The 17,685-nt window shown below is 44.5% G+C and overlaps 1 long non-coding RNA gene across 3 annotated transcripts in view; it reads right to left on the bottom strand.

The window, feature by feature from the left end:
- Window positions 1–17,264, bottom strand: part of LOC144798872 (uncharacterized) — a 1,194,519-nt gene extending 1,177,255 nt beyond the window's left edge. For all 3 annotated transcript variants that reach the window (XR_013603685.1, XR_013603683.1, XR_013603684.1), the window contains exon 1: window positions 17,129–17,264. This is a non-coding gene — a long non-coding RNA (uncharacterized LOC144798872). The remainder of the gene's footprint in view (window positions 1–17,128) is intronic.
- Between the last annotated feature and the right edge of the window lie 421 nt (window positions 17,265–17,685).

The following is a 17,685-nucleotide window of genomic DNA, read 5'->3' as shown; positions in this document are numbered from 1 at the left end:
AGCCTGACGGGGGCAATCCGCCCACCATCCTAATGGGCCCCAAAGTGTCTTGCAAACTATTTCTCCTGTGAACATTCAAATATATTCAGAACCACTGGAATTATGCGGCAGGGGAGAACCAAATTATGCACTAGGGTTGACTGAATTATGCGGAAGGAAAAGGCAAATGATATGGCATACTGCAGCATATTTTGTGATAGTATTACTTTCTTATTTTGTCATTTTTACACAAATTAATACTGTTTGGGCACAAGTTTCATGATATTGACACGAGTTGAACACCTAAATACAGCAATATGCAACACAAAGGGGATAAGTTAACCTTTCAAAGGGCCTTCCGCTTCGCTGTAACACGTGTCGCTGTATTTTTCGTAACATTTGATCCGTTTCAGCAAGAAACAATTTTTTTCCTGAAAAACTGTAGATTACGCAGCAGATGATGAAGTATGTGGCAAACACAGCAAATCCATAATCATGCAAAAAATGCAGTGACCGCAAAATTACATAATTCCAGTGGTCCCAAATATGTTAAAAAGATCCAATGTTGAAGACAATTGACTGAGGAGGTAGATTTTGTTTCGATAACCCTTCTATAATTAGTAGTTGGTCTTCTTTCCCATCGCCAATACTCCTCAGTGCTCTTGAATATTACTACTAGGTTACAAAGGACCGATGATATCGCTCTCCGTGAGCTGATTAGTAAAGGTTGGATGCAAATAATGTTCTTGGATCTAGCTCTGGTCGCAAGGTTAATTTTATATACAATTTTCCCAGGAAATCAGAAGTTCTGGTTACTTTTTTGTGTATCAGGAGCAAAAGCAGTGGTGGTAATAACAAAGAGCACACAACAGTAGAAAATGAACCATCGGGCAACCCTAAAATGACTTAATTCACGTCCATGGCTGAGGGACAAAAGAGGTAAGTTCAATATTTTCACAACTTTCTGAGGCCCTGATTATGAGTTTAAGTGCAATTAATCGCACCTGACAAATAATAATGCCACATGGTATGTTATTAACCGGCTGTGATAAATAGCACTTATCACAAGTTTCTGGGGAATAACATGTGGATTTTGGTGCTTAATCCACTAAAATCTACATTAAACGGTAAATACCGAATACATTTCCCTGTTACATTTCGGAAGGTTTGACCTGAAAAATCAAACCAAGGTTGAGGTAAACAAGGGTTTACGCAAGGGTCGCAATACACGACCCACTCGTAATCAAACCTTTGGCATTGTCAGATCCACAGTTGTGAATCCGACAACATGCTTCCTATCCTCTGCTTCTGTGGATATTTCTTGGCAAGTTTCCCTTTGAAGAGTTTTCCATGCAGATTGGCAAATGCACACAGATTTTTTTAATGCTAATTTATCTTTTACAACATAAATTGTCTCAGTTTTCATCTAAATGTGGAAAAGCATAAAACTTCACAAGTTGGCAACCAAAAGAACTCCATGAAGACTGCTAAAAAAGCCTTGCACAACTCTACCCAAAATGCAATGCCAAGAGTTCCTGGAATCCTAGCATATGCCACCTCTTAAATCACTTGCCAACTGAATGCTTGCCCTTGGCCCTGTACAGCACTCACAAACCTCCAAGAGGAAATTTACTATTTTTTGGTGAGAATTCAATCAATGTTTGGACATTCTAATTCAGACAATGCGTAAGATACGCTTGCATCAATGCAGTGCCAATGGATACCGAAGTAAGCTAACAAAAAACAAAGACTGACTCATGAGTAGGTATTACTATTGATTAAGTGAGGAATTTTTGCCAATATCTTTGTAGGTCACTGAGTCCTCTCTTGAATTTTGAATAGAGGAAAACCTTGGAAGAAAGGACAGACGCCTGATCAAGAACTGGCAACCTTTCCTGGTGCTCCAAACCTTGTGTTTTTTATAAATGAGCCACCAAGAGCAACATTTTCAATAGCACTTTTAGAAAAGATTTGTGCAGACATTCAAATTGACAAATATAATCTTAGCCCAATATTCTTACATATCCCAGATAGAAAAATCCAAATAGCTGTATGAAAGGATTGGATTTGGATGTCAGATCTAGGCCACCAATAAGATGAGTTGTGAAGAAGCTCTGAAGTGAGTAGGGAGCTGGTCTCTCTTGTTCTGTGAGTTCAAATCCTTCAGACTTACTGTTGCGTACAACAGCCGACTCCACTGGGCCCACTTCAGCAACGCCGACATTCACAGTGTAAGCTCAGGCAACTGACAGCGATTGCGTTTGTTCCAGACCAAAAAGCTTAAACACTATGCATCATTTATGCCACTACAGAGGCTGAAACTGCCTGGATTGAAGACTGGCCAGAGTTCCTCGGTGCATGTGTCCGCATGAAATATTGAACAGGATTCCAAATCTTTGCGCGCGTCAGGGCGCGCAGAGCACCCCCATTGCCTTCCCGACTGAACCATGACAGCTCTGCAACAGAAAACATGCTATGCCACAGATACTGTTGTGGGTCAGTTCTCCATCTGTTCAATATTTAAATACCGCTATGAGACTGTACCGGGTGCCAGGCATGAATAACAGTATCCCTTTGACGACTAGCGCAGCACGAGCACATGGCGACGCGCGTAGAAAACATTGCATACGACACAAACACTACTCTAATCGTATTCCTAGTAATGCTCAACAGCATATGTAATCCAAATTATCTTTGGATTTATAGCAAACATTGCTTAAGATCTTTGAAAATGATAGAAGTTTGTCCTTGAAATTATTGTTTACTATTTCACCATCCATCTATGTATTTATTTACCGCTCTTCATGTATACAATCTACACTATTTCCGGTTAAATTTATGCAAAGCGTGATAATGCCATATTTTTGGGAATTTAACGTAACAAGTGTAATGTGAAATAACCAATATATCGCAAACTATGCCGGTGTAGACCATGGCATGGAGGTGGCTAAGGACGTCTTTTTGTTCGTGTCCAATGTCACGTTTCATTAATATGGGCAATGAGATAGATTTATTTGGCTAACTCATGTTTTTGCATGGTCATTTGTCTTACTTGACATATATTTTCGCTCCTACCAAAGTGTTTGCTTTTACATATGAAATGCACTGGGCATAACGTGAATTACAGCTCGGATAGGTGTTTGAAAAAAATGTGAGTTTAGGTAACAAGCACACAATGAAATGAACATTGGGTGCAGAATTAATTCAACTCTGGATTATTTGAATATCAAATGTTTGAAACATAATAGTCCATGAATTAAAGAGAGGCCAGGGTGGTGGTATCTCTACATCAGTTAACCCTTCCTGGGCTGAGCGGTTCCATTCAGGCATCCTTCACCACAGCTGGCAGCAGGCCACCTGCCTAAGTACAAACAACATTTAGAGCCCCCCATATCTCACAGATATTTATTGGCTTTTGGATGAATTTCCCCCCACCCCCACTCCCAAAGGTTGGGGTCACCCCCTTCACCGAAAGGGCTGCGGTAACCTGTGTTAGGCACCGGTTTGTCAGGCAGATGTCCCCAATCTTCGATGTCCTATGATCTTACTACCCAGACCTATAGGTTGGATGATTCCTGCTCCTTGAAGCAGTGTTCACTTGAAGTTTCCCATAAACACACGGTACTAAGTTTGATTTTTGCAAGATCAGATTTAAAGTAAAGTCAGCAATTCAACCAGGAGGGAAAATGCAAATGCAACAACATGATCTCAGACTGAAGGAGAAACTGAGACAGGTCTGATCTAAGACATAAGAAGTACTCACTCACATTAGTGTGGAGTGGAGAAAGACCTTCCACAATCCCTGTGAGCAGATGACAACACAACAAGTGATGTCAAACAACCTTTGACCCTGATAAAAACACAGGAAGTACAACTTGCAGAAACGAGTGCATAATTGACAACTGACTTCATGCTGTCACAGAATCATATAGAAGGCAGGAGAAAGAGTCACCAGGGTTGTGACTGCATCCTGCAAGCTCCCTCAATGTTCCCCTACCGTTAGTTACAGTGTCATAAAATGCCTGGCCTTGCCTGGCCTTCAGGGTTTATCTGCTTCTTGTTGGAGTGAGGCCGCACACTAAAGCACTGATATATCTTTGCCCTTGGGAGCTAGAGTCTTTGGAGATGGCTACTCTGGCCAGCTGAACCATGAGGAGGAAAATCAACCCTAAGTGCATGCACACTGCAATTAAATGCTACGCATTTCATGAGTGTCAGGATAAACATAAAGGAAAGACTACAGGAGACAGGGTTCTGGAAAAATCGCTCAGGGCCATGAGCACCAGCCGGCCAGGGATACTGAATTAGCTTCCAGCGAGCGTTTGCGCCTGTGCATCGTGCTGGTGCGGACTCAATTGTCAGTGTGAGAAAATGTCATTTTCATGGGTGAGCGCGCCCCATGTTCCAAACGCAGAGCATAAGGATGCGGGTGGAGATTGATCAAGGGCATCCGAGCACTGCTCAGCGAAGGCGAAAGCTGGAGATGTAGTTTATTGGCCACTTTTATAATTGGATGCGGAAGCCTGTGTTATGGGAGGTGACACCTACGTCATATTTCAAAGGGGCATCAGAAGGGGACAGTGGCCTTAAATGCAGCAAGTAGCAGTGACCAATGAGAGCTCCCTTCTGACTCATAACACTATTGTTAGTAAAACATGCGTTTTATTCTTTATTTACTCGTAGAGTTAAATATATACAGGGGGGCAGGATAACAAAAAGGAAGCTGAGTTAAGGACAATGTACAAGCATAGAGAAGATTAAAATGCAATGAACATTTGACTGCATAGACATATGATAGAGTTTATGCGGATTACACCAACTGAGTTGAAGTAGGATGGAGAGGGAGGCTAGCCGGCAAGAATATATACAGGTCAGTTAAGTCCAGTAGGAATGTTGAAAAGCTGGAGAATACAGCATGGGATATCACTGGGGTGAGAGAGGAGAATAGGCTGAGCAGACAGGCTGGATGTGAGCTCGTGTTTGAAGAAAGAGAAGCCCTTGAGAGGTCAGGTGTGGTTAAATAGGTCATTCGAAGTTCACACAAAGAGTTAAAAATGTCTATGCATTCAAATGGTAACTTGTTGCTAATTTACCAACTTTACCATTGGCAGCTAAGTAACAAATCGATAACATATTGTATTGTATTGTAATTGCATTTATATAGTGCTTACTACCCCTGGTGAGGCACTTGAGCGCTTTAGGCTGGGCTGCTCCAGAACCCAAGGTAAATGGTTAGTCCGGTGTTAGTGATTATTGGTAGTTACTGGGATTAGTCTTGTGCACGCCAGTAAACCATTCCATGCGTGCCATCCAGTTTCTTTCTGGTAGATTACATTAAAAGGAGATTGGTGTGGCCATGAAAGGGGTGGGGGTACGTGAGGTCATGCAGATGGTTGGTGGGATAAGTAGGTGATCCTCAGGATATCAGGTATTACTAGGCTGCAGGGTATGGCCTTCAAAGAAGGGCAGGTTGTGATCTTTTTATACGCACTGTGGGCAGTTTTCAGAAATGCAATCATAGGTTTGCAGGCGACTTAGAGAAGGTTATACCTGTGCTCACAGAACATGGGGTGACAACATACTTCCACATTCACAGTTACCACAAGACATTTTCTTCTCAAACAACTTTCTCCTAAGCTAACATGACCTGAACAGCTTAAGTGTAAGAGAAACAGATACTACACAAAATACACAAACCCATTCATCTGAATTTAACCTTTACCGTGCTGATGACGGAACCGCTCCGTCATCAGCTGCGGTGGCGCTGTGCTGATGACGGAGCGGTTCCGTCATGACCCGCCCAATGGCCTGCGCGGCGCTGATTTCGCGCCTGCGCAGCGCGTTCTATTAAGCGGGCGGGGCCATGACGGAACCGCTCCTTCATGAGCACAGCTCAACCGAGGCTGGTGACGGAGCGGTTCCGTCACCAGCGTCGGAGCGCCGTGCGGCCCCCCCGCCCCCTTAGCGCTGCAGCGGACTAGCCGCCGCAGCGAAGGTGTTAAGCAAAATTACAGTGATGTTCATAAATGTTAGCATAACCTTAGTAATTGGAAAACTAAACCCAACTGCAGAGATTTTTTGTTTTTTAGGTTGAAAGTGTTGGACTGGAAACAGGGGATGAGTCAGCATGGAGTGAGGCTGCTCCCCTGCCAAGTCAGTGCCCCGGGGCCTTATGAAGCCATGGCTCTATCTCCTGGGCACTCTTGCAGTCATACCGTAATTTACTGGAAGAGTTTTTCGCAGACGCTTGCATGGCGAAAAAAGTGTACCGGCACAATCTTATTGGCCATTTTCTCATTTACATGGGGAGGGGCCACATGCAAATGAGGGGTGCCTTTGCGCCTGTTCTGTATTACAGATGTGGGCACAGAGGCAAAGAGGAAGTCAGGATCAGCACTGACTGTGCGCCACACTGAGGTGCTGCACAGTCAGTGCATCCAAAAGGTAACTCTAGAAAGGGACGAAAGAGTATCCAAGGGACCCCCAGGGATTACCCCACAGGAGAGTTCAGTCACTCACTGCTCCCGACTGCTGGAAGATCTCTAACCCCCCACCCGATTAAAATGCAGGCGAGGTGGCTGCCTGTACAGTGAAAGGCAGATCAGTGGTTTCAAACATCTGGTTCATTGTTCATAAATGTGCTGCTCTCAGTGCAGGCGTGGGTCTGACTCAAAACTGTGGACATAGTGTTCACCAAGCTAGAGGGTACTGGTCCAATCAACACCAAGTGTGCCCATTCAAAGATGCGCAGCAACGCAGACACATAGGGTACAGACAATGTGCCCTATCTGTAACCCGGCCCTGATGCCTTCAGTCGCAGCTTTCTGGTCCATGGTTGAAAGCGTGGTTCTGGTTCTGCCTTGGGAACCATGTTTTCTACTGCCCCCTGGCACGGACAGCGGCCTTGTTGTGATGTTACAACTCATCTGAATCATTAGAGCTGAGTAGGGATACTATGTCCCCACTACAGGGCAGTAGTGATGTTATTTTCCTGACGCAGGTGAGTAGGGATGTTCTGTTCCATTTATGGGCAGTATGGATGTCACAGCTAGAATGTAGTAAGCAAGGGCGGCAGCTTCACTAGGGCAGAGGAGCGTCGCCCCACTGGTTTCTCGCAGTGTGAGAAGCTGAAACATAAAATGGTAATAACTACCATTTTTTGTGTCACGCACTGTGAGAAAGCAGAAGGGTTTGGTTGTGGGCGGGTGGACGGGGCTGCTCTGCCAGCAGGGCTGGGCAGGGGAGGAGTGGTGTGCCCACTCCTGAGTGCGCATGAATGGTTTGGTTGCCCATCTGGGGCCGACTAAACCAGTGATGCACACTCTGCCCTTCTTCATGCAGGCTGCAATGCAACCTACATGGAGAACATGGTCGGGCCATTAGCCCCTGGCTGGGCGGCGCTCCGACCAACCACAATGCTGCTTGCAGTGTTGCGATTGGCTTAGGGGTGGGACTGGGAGCGTGGCTGCCTGCTTCCTGTTCCTGGCCGGCGGGAAAGTAGGTTCAATTTTTTTAAATTATTAAATTACCCCCCACCCCTGCGTGACCCTCCCTCCCCACCCGCGAGTCATGCCGGCCACGACTGGTAGTAAGGATATCAGGGGCATGGCACTATTGCGGACATGTCTCAGTTTGCAAGGAACTGTGTGTTCGACCGTTAATATTCCCGCACATGTGCCCTCTCTGTAAGCAGCACTTCATACTGTCCCTTTTGTGTCGCCAGCCTTTTCTCCCAGGCTCACATTATGTTATTGTACTGCACTGTAGGCCGCAGATCACTGCTCTAGAAGTCAAAGGCAGCAAATATGTTGCCTTGTCTGCTTGTGGTGTCCTGCTATGTCCCCCTGCAGCGGGACAATGCACGCGCCATGGCCATCAAGAGAGGGCATGGAAAATCCCACCATGCAACCCAGAAGAACACAGTCTACAGGATATGCCCACAAAAGATGAATCGTGATAGATGCAACAATGGTAAGAAGTCGGTGCCAGGAAAACGAAGAGCCCACTGGCCCCCAGCAACAGAGACGAGCCCTATGGGGACTGACCGTCCACTGCAAAGGAACAGTGTGCGAAACTTGTAATTAATTTTTGGGAGGAATAGTTGCTAAATTTCAGAAAATATAAAAGAATTATGCTTTTAGAGTGAAACGTGGTTTGCCAGTATCTTGCTTGACTTTTTTTGTATGTTACAGCATCAAATAAATCAAGCACTGGCAATGCCAATAGGTCTAGCTATGAATGGAAGTGTCTTTTGTGTCACCGATAGGTTTAGGCACTCAATAGTTCATCATACATGAATACTTCCTTGAATTCATGCATCCATTCATCCATCCACTGACTCACTCTTGCATTCACCCTCGAACACAACCACAATAAAGAACACTCTCAACAACATATGCAAGATGCATTACAAGAATTCAAGCAGAAAAAAGAAAACATGCTGTCTATACACGGCGAGCGTATGCTCGCAATAACTAAATATAGCAGCTGGTGCAGTCTTGCAGAGGTACTGAACATAGTCTATCCTAGTTTTAAAGTTCCAGCATGGCCCCTATGTTTAGAACCAATATGTTGGCCATCTTGAAAAGTAAAACAATGATACTGTGTAGACAACAGCATTCAATAATGGTTGCCTGGTACAGAGGAAGTGGCCACGTGGAATGCTGCGCACTGCATATGAAATGAGCGGCACCCAAGTGCCTCGTTAACACAACCTAGAAAGCTGTGATATGTTCCTAATCAAAAACAGGAAAAGGAAAGAACTGATAAGTCATGTAGTTTTTACTATTGGCTTGATGTCTTAACCAACACTGGCTTACTGAAGAGCACAAACTGTCAACCACCATGCATACAGTTCTAAATTGAAGCATACAAGAATCAGAATATGTTGAAAATCAACCTGGAGAAAAACAAGGTGCTGATCTTTGGGGAAAAGGTAAACATTTTCAAATGGTACTTGTATGCTCAAGAGTTGGAAACAGTGAACTCTCAATCAATCAATCAGGGGTTTGTTAAAGCGCTACTACTCACCCGTAAGGGTCTCAAGGCGCTAGGGGTGGGGGGGGTGCAGGTTCCATTCCATCAAGGAGGCGCGTCTGTCGAAGAGCCAGGTTTTGAGGTTTCTTGCGAAGATGGGGAGCGATGTTGTCTGTCTGAGGTGGAGTGGAAGGGCGTTCCATGCTTTGGCCGCGAGGAAGGAGAAGGAGCGGCCTCCCAATCTGGTCTTTCTGGTGCGGGGGACCACGGCGTAGGAGAGCTGGGCTGATCGTCTGACAAATACCTAGGTTTGACCTTTAACAGGAAGTTAAAATGGGATACAAATATGGGTTTAATCCCTCCGCTGCGCTGAACGTTCCGTGCTGGTGCGGAACGTTCTATTGCGCGGGCGGGGTCGGAATGTTCAGCGGTCGTGCGCAGCACTACCGAGGTAGTGCACGTGACGTCCGCTGAACGTGGCCAGCACTGAAGGGGTTAATCAAGCAGCGGTCTGTGCTACAAGCTAGTTGTCTGTTTACATTCAATTGGCGATATGGTGGCCTGGACAGGTCCTCACCCCTTTAATGAAGGCTTATGAAGAGAAAATACCCCCATTGGGGTTGTTTGGAGCCAAGGTACTTGCCCTCGACCCCTCTAGCGATTAGGATCAGTTGGAGGGGGCAGTTCTCAGAATGCTCCTGTCATTGCCACTAGGCATATTGGTCCAAGGCACAAGGAGGGAACTAAATCTGATCTCCTGGAACCTGTTGGCGCTCTTTGGGTCCTCAGATTTCTCAATAAACTCTCGGTGAATACTGAAACCTTAAAGGTGTTTAAACTGTGTTGGGAGGAGACCCAAGGCAATGAAAGGAGGTGGGCAGGGGAAGCAAGGAAAAGGCGACAGTATCTTGAAAATATGCATTCGGAGTGGGGTACAATCGTAGCCTGGTCCCCTTTTCCTACGAAGCAAGTGCCTAAAGAACCTGCAGGAAAGGTTGCCGGGTCACTTGACTTGGCCTATCTGAGGAAGAAGCCTGCCATTAGCTTCTCAACTGAGGCAGTGGCATGGTTTTCCCCTATCTGGCCCAGGTACCTGATCTTTGATTGCAGAACGAAAATTTAAAGGTGAGAGTGGGGTATAACCCAATCTACTCGTCCCGCAATTGGTGTCATGTGATTAGGGATGGCAATGGTTTCTACACATGTCCCCCGAATGCTCAATGCTCTTTGTCTCATGTACTCATGGACTGTGTTTTTTATACTCCTATTCAGATTAAGCGTTTAAGATCCTTGTTTTAAACTAAAGAACACTGCAAAGGTTGGAGGCCACTGTGCTGTTATCGGAAATGTGCTACTTTGATGTGGCAGTAGCAGGGCCACCCGTGCGGCGCACCAGGGGATTGCCTGGTGCCTGCAATGGCCAGTCCGGCCCTGGGCAGTAGGAAGAGCACGTTTCATACTTACTGTCAAACAGTAGATCAAGAATGGGTTCGAGAAGGGTGTCTGTTCATAGAGATGTTGGTGGGTTTTAAGCCAATTTTATACTGTATAGGTGTTTGTATTGGTTTGGAATGTTTTATGGATAATTGTCCTATTAATCTTTGTTTTACTACTACTACAAAAGTGCATAACACACCAGGAACTTAACAAATGTTGTGGGAGTAATTTAAATTCTGCCCAAGTCTCGCAATGTGGACTCCGCATGAATAACCAGAGTCAGAGATGCCAATGGGGGAATAGTACAGCCAAGGCATGCTATAAGCCTTGGAAACAGCAAGAAATATCACAAAGAGACAGCTAAAATAGTGACAGTGAAATCAGATGTCACTTTAAGATCAACATCGGTGGAGGCCAGTGACGCCAAAGAGAAGCACAATGGGTTATGGCCACCTAGGGAGAGGCGGGACGGTCATCACAAGGGATGAGCAGGCAAGAAAAAGAATGAGGAGGAACACAGTGAGAGATACAGAGAGACAAACTGCAAGAGCTGAACACAAAAGGAGATAACCACACAAAGACAGCAAGGATAAAAGGCCAGATGTAAGGAGAGATACACACAGCATCTCAGCCAGGTTCAGCACAAAGGAAAGTACACATGGGGACAGCGAGGATGACACAATAGGAGATGCAGACAGTGACATGCGAAACTGAAAACAAGAAGAAGGCCATGGCAGCCATGTTTGCATAGCGTAGATAGATTATGGTCACACTGGCTAGCCTCTTACCTCTCTTTCGCTGCTACCCTCTCGCCTTGCATCCTGTGCTCCCCAGTGGTCTGGAACCCGATGTGATGGAGGTGTTACCCAGTGCTACCTCAAGGCTGCTTGTCCTACTATGTCTACCTCTCCACACCGGTCTGTTGTTTATAATTTTTATTGTCGCAGTGGAGATCACGTGAGGGCTGTATGGGCTGTTTCTGACCAGTCTTGCTCAGCATGGCAGCCATGTTGTGCTGTTGGACATAGGTCTTTTTTCTGTATCATCTCACTGCTTCTCCTCATCTGGCCACAGCCCACTCTCTCCATGGATGTTCACCTGTCTCCTGCACACCATCTTGTTGTGTAGGAGACAAGAATAGGGATTTCTCTTGGGGAGAGGGTACTTCCTGCTGTCACGCTGGATCACCTCCATTACCACTTTGAACCCGTTGGTGCCTCTCCTCTACTGTATGGGTTCAGTCATTCCTAAGTGGTTGAATGAATATGCTGCTTAGTGCATGTGGCCTACATCAACACATGCAGATGTTACTGAGTTTTGTAGTTAAGGGGATGTTGCTGTGTGTGTGTGTGTGTGTGTGTGTGTGTGTGTGTGTGTGTGTGTGTGTGTGTGTGTGTGTGTTGAGAGAGTCTGCCTGACCCACAGTTGCAAGTAACACTCTACTTAATGGAGCTACTAACATGGCATTAACCACCCACACAATGTAAACAAAAAGAAAACAAGACATCCTTTACAACTTCATTGATATGCTCAATGTGGTATAGCATAGCATACAACCAACACACTCCAAAGGCCACATCTTCGATCTTGTCTTAACAATCTCATCAACAATCCAATGCAAACCACCCACATCCTCGGATTGGACTGACCACTCTGCTATCCCTTTCACCCTGCTCAGCGTACAACCAACAAACCAAGGTTAACACAAAAGGGAAGCCTAAACGTTTAGATCCCTCATAGATGTCGCTATAGGAAACCTAATGCTTTAACTCATCACTCAACCCATTGACGTCCGATGTCAACAACTTTCTAAACAACTTCAAAAGCTTTTTGAAAAGTTATGTGACTGTCCATGTCCCAATTACAGCACATAATTTCAAGTCAAAGAATTCTGAACCCTGGTATTCTAAAGGCCTTGCTGACAATAAACAACTCATTGGCAAATGGGAAAGAAAATGGAAGAAAACCAGAACTCCTGATGACTCTCTCCGCTCAACATGCAGACAGTTCATCACATCAGCCAAAGAAAAGTACCATACCATCACCATCAATGAATCACCAAAAGAAGCAGAACGCTGTTCAAGACTTTAAGCACTGCATCAACTTCATGCCAAATCCCCTTACTCCTCACTCTACAGAAATGTCATCAACCTCTTCTTCAGTGAAAAAATAAAGGAGATCCGACAGCACATTGATGATACCAAGCCTGCTTCATCTCTCAAACACACCCCTTCCTGTAGAATCCAGCTGTGGTCAACCTTCAAAGTTCTATCCCTCCTTGATCAGCCTGACACACTCAATTCCCTCAAAGCCACTTCTTATGAAGATGATGTCTGACCATCATCCTTCATTAAGGCTCTTTCTGTGGACACCTACTTACCCCTACTTACCATTGTCAATACCTCCATCACTCAAGGCATCTTCCCAGAAGCTCTCAAGACTGGTCATATCCTCCAACTTCCAAAGAAACCTTCACGACCTTGATGACCGAACCAACTTAGACCCATCACACACCCACCATTCATCAGCAAGATCATTGAAAATGCAGTCTATGTTCAACTCCAAGATCACATTAATGCTAACCATCTCCTGCACGACTACTAGGGTGGCTTCGGATCATGCTGCAGTACAGAGGGTAATACCCAGAAACCAGTCCTTGGATGCTTGTTTCCGGTCCAGGGAGGAAGTGGCTTGGCAGTTCGGTCTGGACTGTTTCCATGAGGCACAGGGTCAAGACTGATTTGCATATGGCTGGGCTTAAACTGGGGTGCCTTGGTGAGCAAAAGAATGATGGATTTAACCCAGATCTCTTGACTGGGGGTGAATGTATGATTTTTTCAGCATTCCGTCCTTCATTTGTTTGCACAGCACATCTGTGCGGACAGCACACTCCTTCTTCGGAGAGAAAGGCTCAAGGTGTGACAAGCCTCTAAGTGATAATACAACTATTTCCCGCAATCCCCAAGGTCGCCTCCGTGCCTATTTTGTGGTTTGTACCCAATCCCTAACACAGGAGAACTTGTTACTGTAGTACCAACGTTTTTAATGACTTTAAAAACACATTGTACCTGATCTCTACGCTGGTATTCAATTTTCATCACACTCACAGTGTTCCATAGCCAAAAGCGATGGTTTTTTTTTTCTTTCCTCTTTACAATATCTGGTAGGATTTCTTGCAAAACGTATACTTCCATGCAATTTATGATCTGGAGTGCTGTGCAAGAGACCACACTGGTACCCTGCTTGAAGGATACAAAGTAATGACAAGATCTGAGCCTTAAAAGCTTAAAGAAAAAGATGGCAAATTACCGTTTCCCTTCCTCCATTGCTACCCATGCCTGCACCGACTGGTGCTGTTTACAAAAAAACGTTCCTGCGGTAGTATATTGTGGCCATGCCTTCCGGCAGTGAGCTGTGGTCGTTTTTTGTGGCCGGGGTTCTTGCAGTAATTTGTGTCAGTAATCTGAGGCAACATGGTGTGCTATTTCAGTGATCTGTGGAAATAATGTAAAACAACAAAGTGTGGCTCTGCACTCACAGGGAAGCAATTTGTGACAGGGTTTGGTGCTAGTAGGTTGGGGCAGAGATCTATAGCACTAATTTGCTTCAGTAAGCGGAGGCTGTAATTTGTTACCGAAATATTTGTTAGTAATCTGTATGGATTGTAAGGTAGGATTGTGCTTCAAACTTTTGGCGGTTTGCGGCAAGAAACTCTGGCAGGACTAATGCTTAATTTGTACTAGAATGAGTATCAGTGTCCGAAACACTGCTCAAAAGCCCATGGCCGCTGCAATTCAACGTCGGTGCACCCAGTACCAAGCCTGGTAGTAATAAATCCACCTCTTTCTCCTCTAATGTACTACCAGACACATGATGACCCTTTCTCTCACTCTTGCAGGTTCTTACTTCTTCCCTTTGTGACGCTTTTTCCGTCTTTCTCTTTCTGATTTGTGTGTTTTTCCCTCTCTTGCTCTTGTAAATGTTTGAAGTGGAAAAATAAGTAGTGGACTCCAAAAAATAAGTGCTGGTGGCATCCCCCACCAGCAGCCATTGGTTCCAATTAGGCACGGGGCAGAACAGAATCCATTGCAGAAATTTGTGCCAGGTATCGGGCACAGATTCAGGGCAGGAATCTGTGGGAGTAATTTGTGGCAGAGATTTTATGTCAGAATGTACTGGTACTAAAAAGGCTGCAAAGGACGGTGGGTGTGCCTACGTCATCAGTTTACGAAGACATTAGTGGAAGAGAGTGGATCACACAATGGGCGATAAAGACCCAAAAACTATTTCAGGCATGGTCCTTAAACAACCATTGCATGAGCCTCTAAGGTTTAGTATACTCAGGGTGACTACTCTGGGTGGAAAGTATCGCCTTCCCCACCAACCAACTATATTTTAGGGGGAGACCAAACATTTGAAAAGAAATGGAAAGAAGGATAAGAATTTTCTTTAACAATGCAGCCGAAACAAGATCATTAGAACAGACTGCAGACTTCATAGCGTCTAAGGCGTAACAACATCAACAAAATAATAAGCATAGCAGAAATATTGTTAGATGGCATAGTAGATACAAGACCAAAGATGAAGTGTTAAGCAGAAAATTTAGGGTAATAAAACGTTATATATTTTTTTCCTTTCCGTTTTTACATGAAGATCTCCATATAGTCAGTGTTGAAGCTATGACTCCGTAAGGTCCCCATAGGGGTTCAGAGATTAATCCTAAAATATCAGTTTTTAACTTACTGGGCTCCCTTATTCATGTGTATCTACTAACAATATGGAGGAAAAATAAAGTGGAAGGAACAAAGACAGAGAGGAATACTAAAGAACTGTAAAAGAAAAAACCCAGAGATTGTAAGTTCTCAAAGACCATTCGATGGCAGGTAGATAGAGGGGAAACTGTGGCACTCATCCTACTTGACTTGAGTGCCGCTTTCGACACTGTTTCCCACTCCATCCCTCTTACTGCCATTAAGTCCATCGGCATCAGTGGCTCAGTTCTCGGCTGGGTGGCCAGCTATCTTTCTGACCGCACGTTCCAAGTTTTCTCCCCTTCCTCAGCTTCAAAAATCCATCACTCCACTCATGGCGTCCCTCAGGGCTCTATCTTGAGTCCACTATTCTTCAACTTATATGTTAGACCCCTTGCCACCCTTGCAGAGCAAGCCAGACTTATTCTTTATTCTTACGCCGATGATACTCAGATCATCTATTCACTCTCCACAGGCCAACATTCCAATACATCCTCCCTTCTTTCTGGTCTCAATAACATAGCTAACTGGATGCATGACAATAAATTAAAATTAAATGGGGATAAGACCGAGCTTCTTTTGTTTGGCCACAATACCACACTTTGGGGTCCCCACCATTGGCCACATCAAATGGGTCCCCTACCGGTTCCGTCCAAAACAGCTCGCAACCTAGGCATCATATTTGATGATCAGCTATCGATGAAGCAACATGTGATCAAGGTCTCTGCCACCTGTATTACCATCATCAAGTGGCTGAGAAAGATCATATGGATGCTTCCCCATGACACCCAGAAAACTGTAGTCCAAGCGTTAATTACATCACGGCTGGACTATGGGAATGTTCTTTTTCTAGGTGCATGCAAGGAGGTGATTCGCAAACTTCAGACGGTTCAAAACATGGCTGTTCGATTACTCTGCAATCTCCCCAGAACCTCTTCTACTTCTGCTTCTCTGCGTAGCCTGCACTGGCTCCGGATTGAAAATCGCTCTAAATTCAAGGCCCTCTGCATCATGCACCGTATCAAGTCAGGCAATGCCCCTCTTTATTTAAGCAACCTGGTTCAACACTATTGTCCCCCCCGCACTCTTCGTTCGTCGACCCAACATAGATATCAGGTGCCTCGTATTAAGAGAGCCAGAATGGGCGGCCGCTCATTCGTTTATTTGGCTCCTTCCCTGTGGAATACCCTACCTCTTTCCTTATGTTCTGAATCCTGTTATCTAAGGTTCCGCAGAGACCTCAAGACCTTGTTATTTAACCTATAGATCCTTTATGCTTCCTAGAGCCCTTCCTTCTGCAATTACCCCGTTCTCTCTCTTTTGTTTAGCGCCGGGAAACCTCCGGGTAGCTGTGCGCTGTATAAAATTAAATATAATAATAATAATAATAATAATAAGGTTTCTCAGGGTGTAGATACATGGGAACATTACCAACATGTGCGACAAGGCACACAGGAAATACTATCATCATGTGTGCCCAAAAAAGGGGGCGGAAAGATGGAGAGTTCACTTGTCCTATTTTCCAACCACTAGTGGAGGTCAGACAGCCTGAAGCTTTTCTGAAAATTTAAATTTCTTTTAGTAACAAGTGTTATTTTCCATAATAATAGTATATTTCAGTTGACTAATCATTGTACTATACTGAGGTGGTTCTGGTGTCTTCCAAATCATAGATTTTTCAATGCATGAAACCCCAAAATACCAGGAAGCACATTTTTATAGCTAGTAAACCATTTATAAGAGCAACATCATCAGCAAACAAGGTTGCCACTGCCTCATTCATATTAGTTGAGAAGTTAACATCATAAAAGGTCTTTCAGATTGTCATCTTCTTTTCACAACGTTGTTGCTTGTAATCTAAAACTCACACATCCTCTAATACTACTGTTTGAGCCATTTTGACAACATATTATCTATCCCCCTATTCTCTTCCCTATTCTCAGTGCCCTAGTCTCCTCTCTATAGATACAAATATTCTTCCTTACCTTATGTTTTTGTTGTTTCCCAGTAACAAAGTGGCACGCAACGCATTCTACTGTTACCAATTCATAGCCTTGAGAAAGTCTTTTTGGGACGAAACACTTGTGGACTGCATTTCCATGTGATTGACACCTCTTTTTGAACGCTGGCCTATTGGAACAAACAAAAAATAAATCCAGCATAAAAACATCAACAGCGTTTCTTGGTCATTTATTAAGGGACTATTCCAGTGTTACTGTACTGATGTGCTCCAATTTTTTGCTCTAAACATCACAAAATCTATTGGTATTAAACTTGAGACCCAAGTTTAAAAAAAACAGGTCACAAAGCATATTCTCAAATGACTATTATAGATCGGCAGTGAAAATGTTTCAACAAAGATTATGGCCCAGATTCATCAAACAAAAATCCGCTGGCAAAGGGGCAGATTCTCAGAATCTGCCCCTTTGCGAGCGGTATTTTTGCATTTGGGATGCATCATCCCAAATGCAAAAATCGCAATTTTAGAAATCGCTAAATTGCGATTATTTGCATTTAAGGAATGTCAAATTGAGATTCCTTA

The sequence above is a fragment of the Lissotriton helveticus genome, chromosome 12, assembly GCF_964261635.1.
Source record: "Lissotriton helveticus chromosome 12, aLisHel1.1, whole genome shotgun sequence".
In the NCBI taxonomy this organism is placed as follows: domain Eukaryota; kingdom Metazoa; phylum Chordata; class Amphibia; order Caudata; family Salamandridae; genus Lissotriton; species Lissotriton helveticus.
The sequence above is the reverse complement of the archived record's forward strand: the minus strand, read 5'-3'. Positions and strand labels throughout refer to the sequence as shown.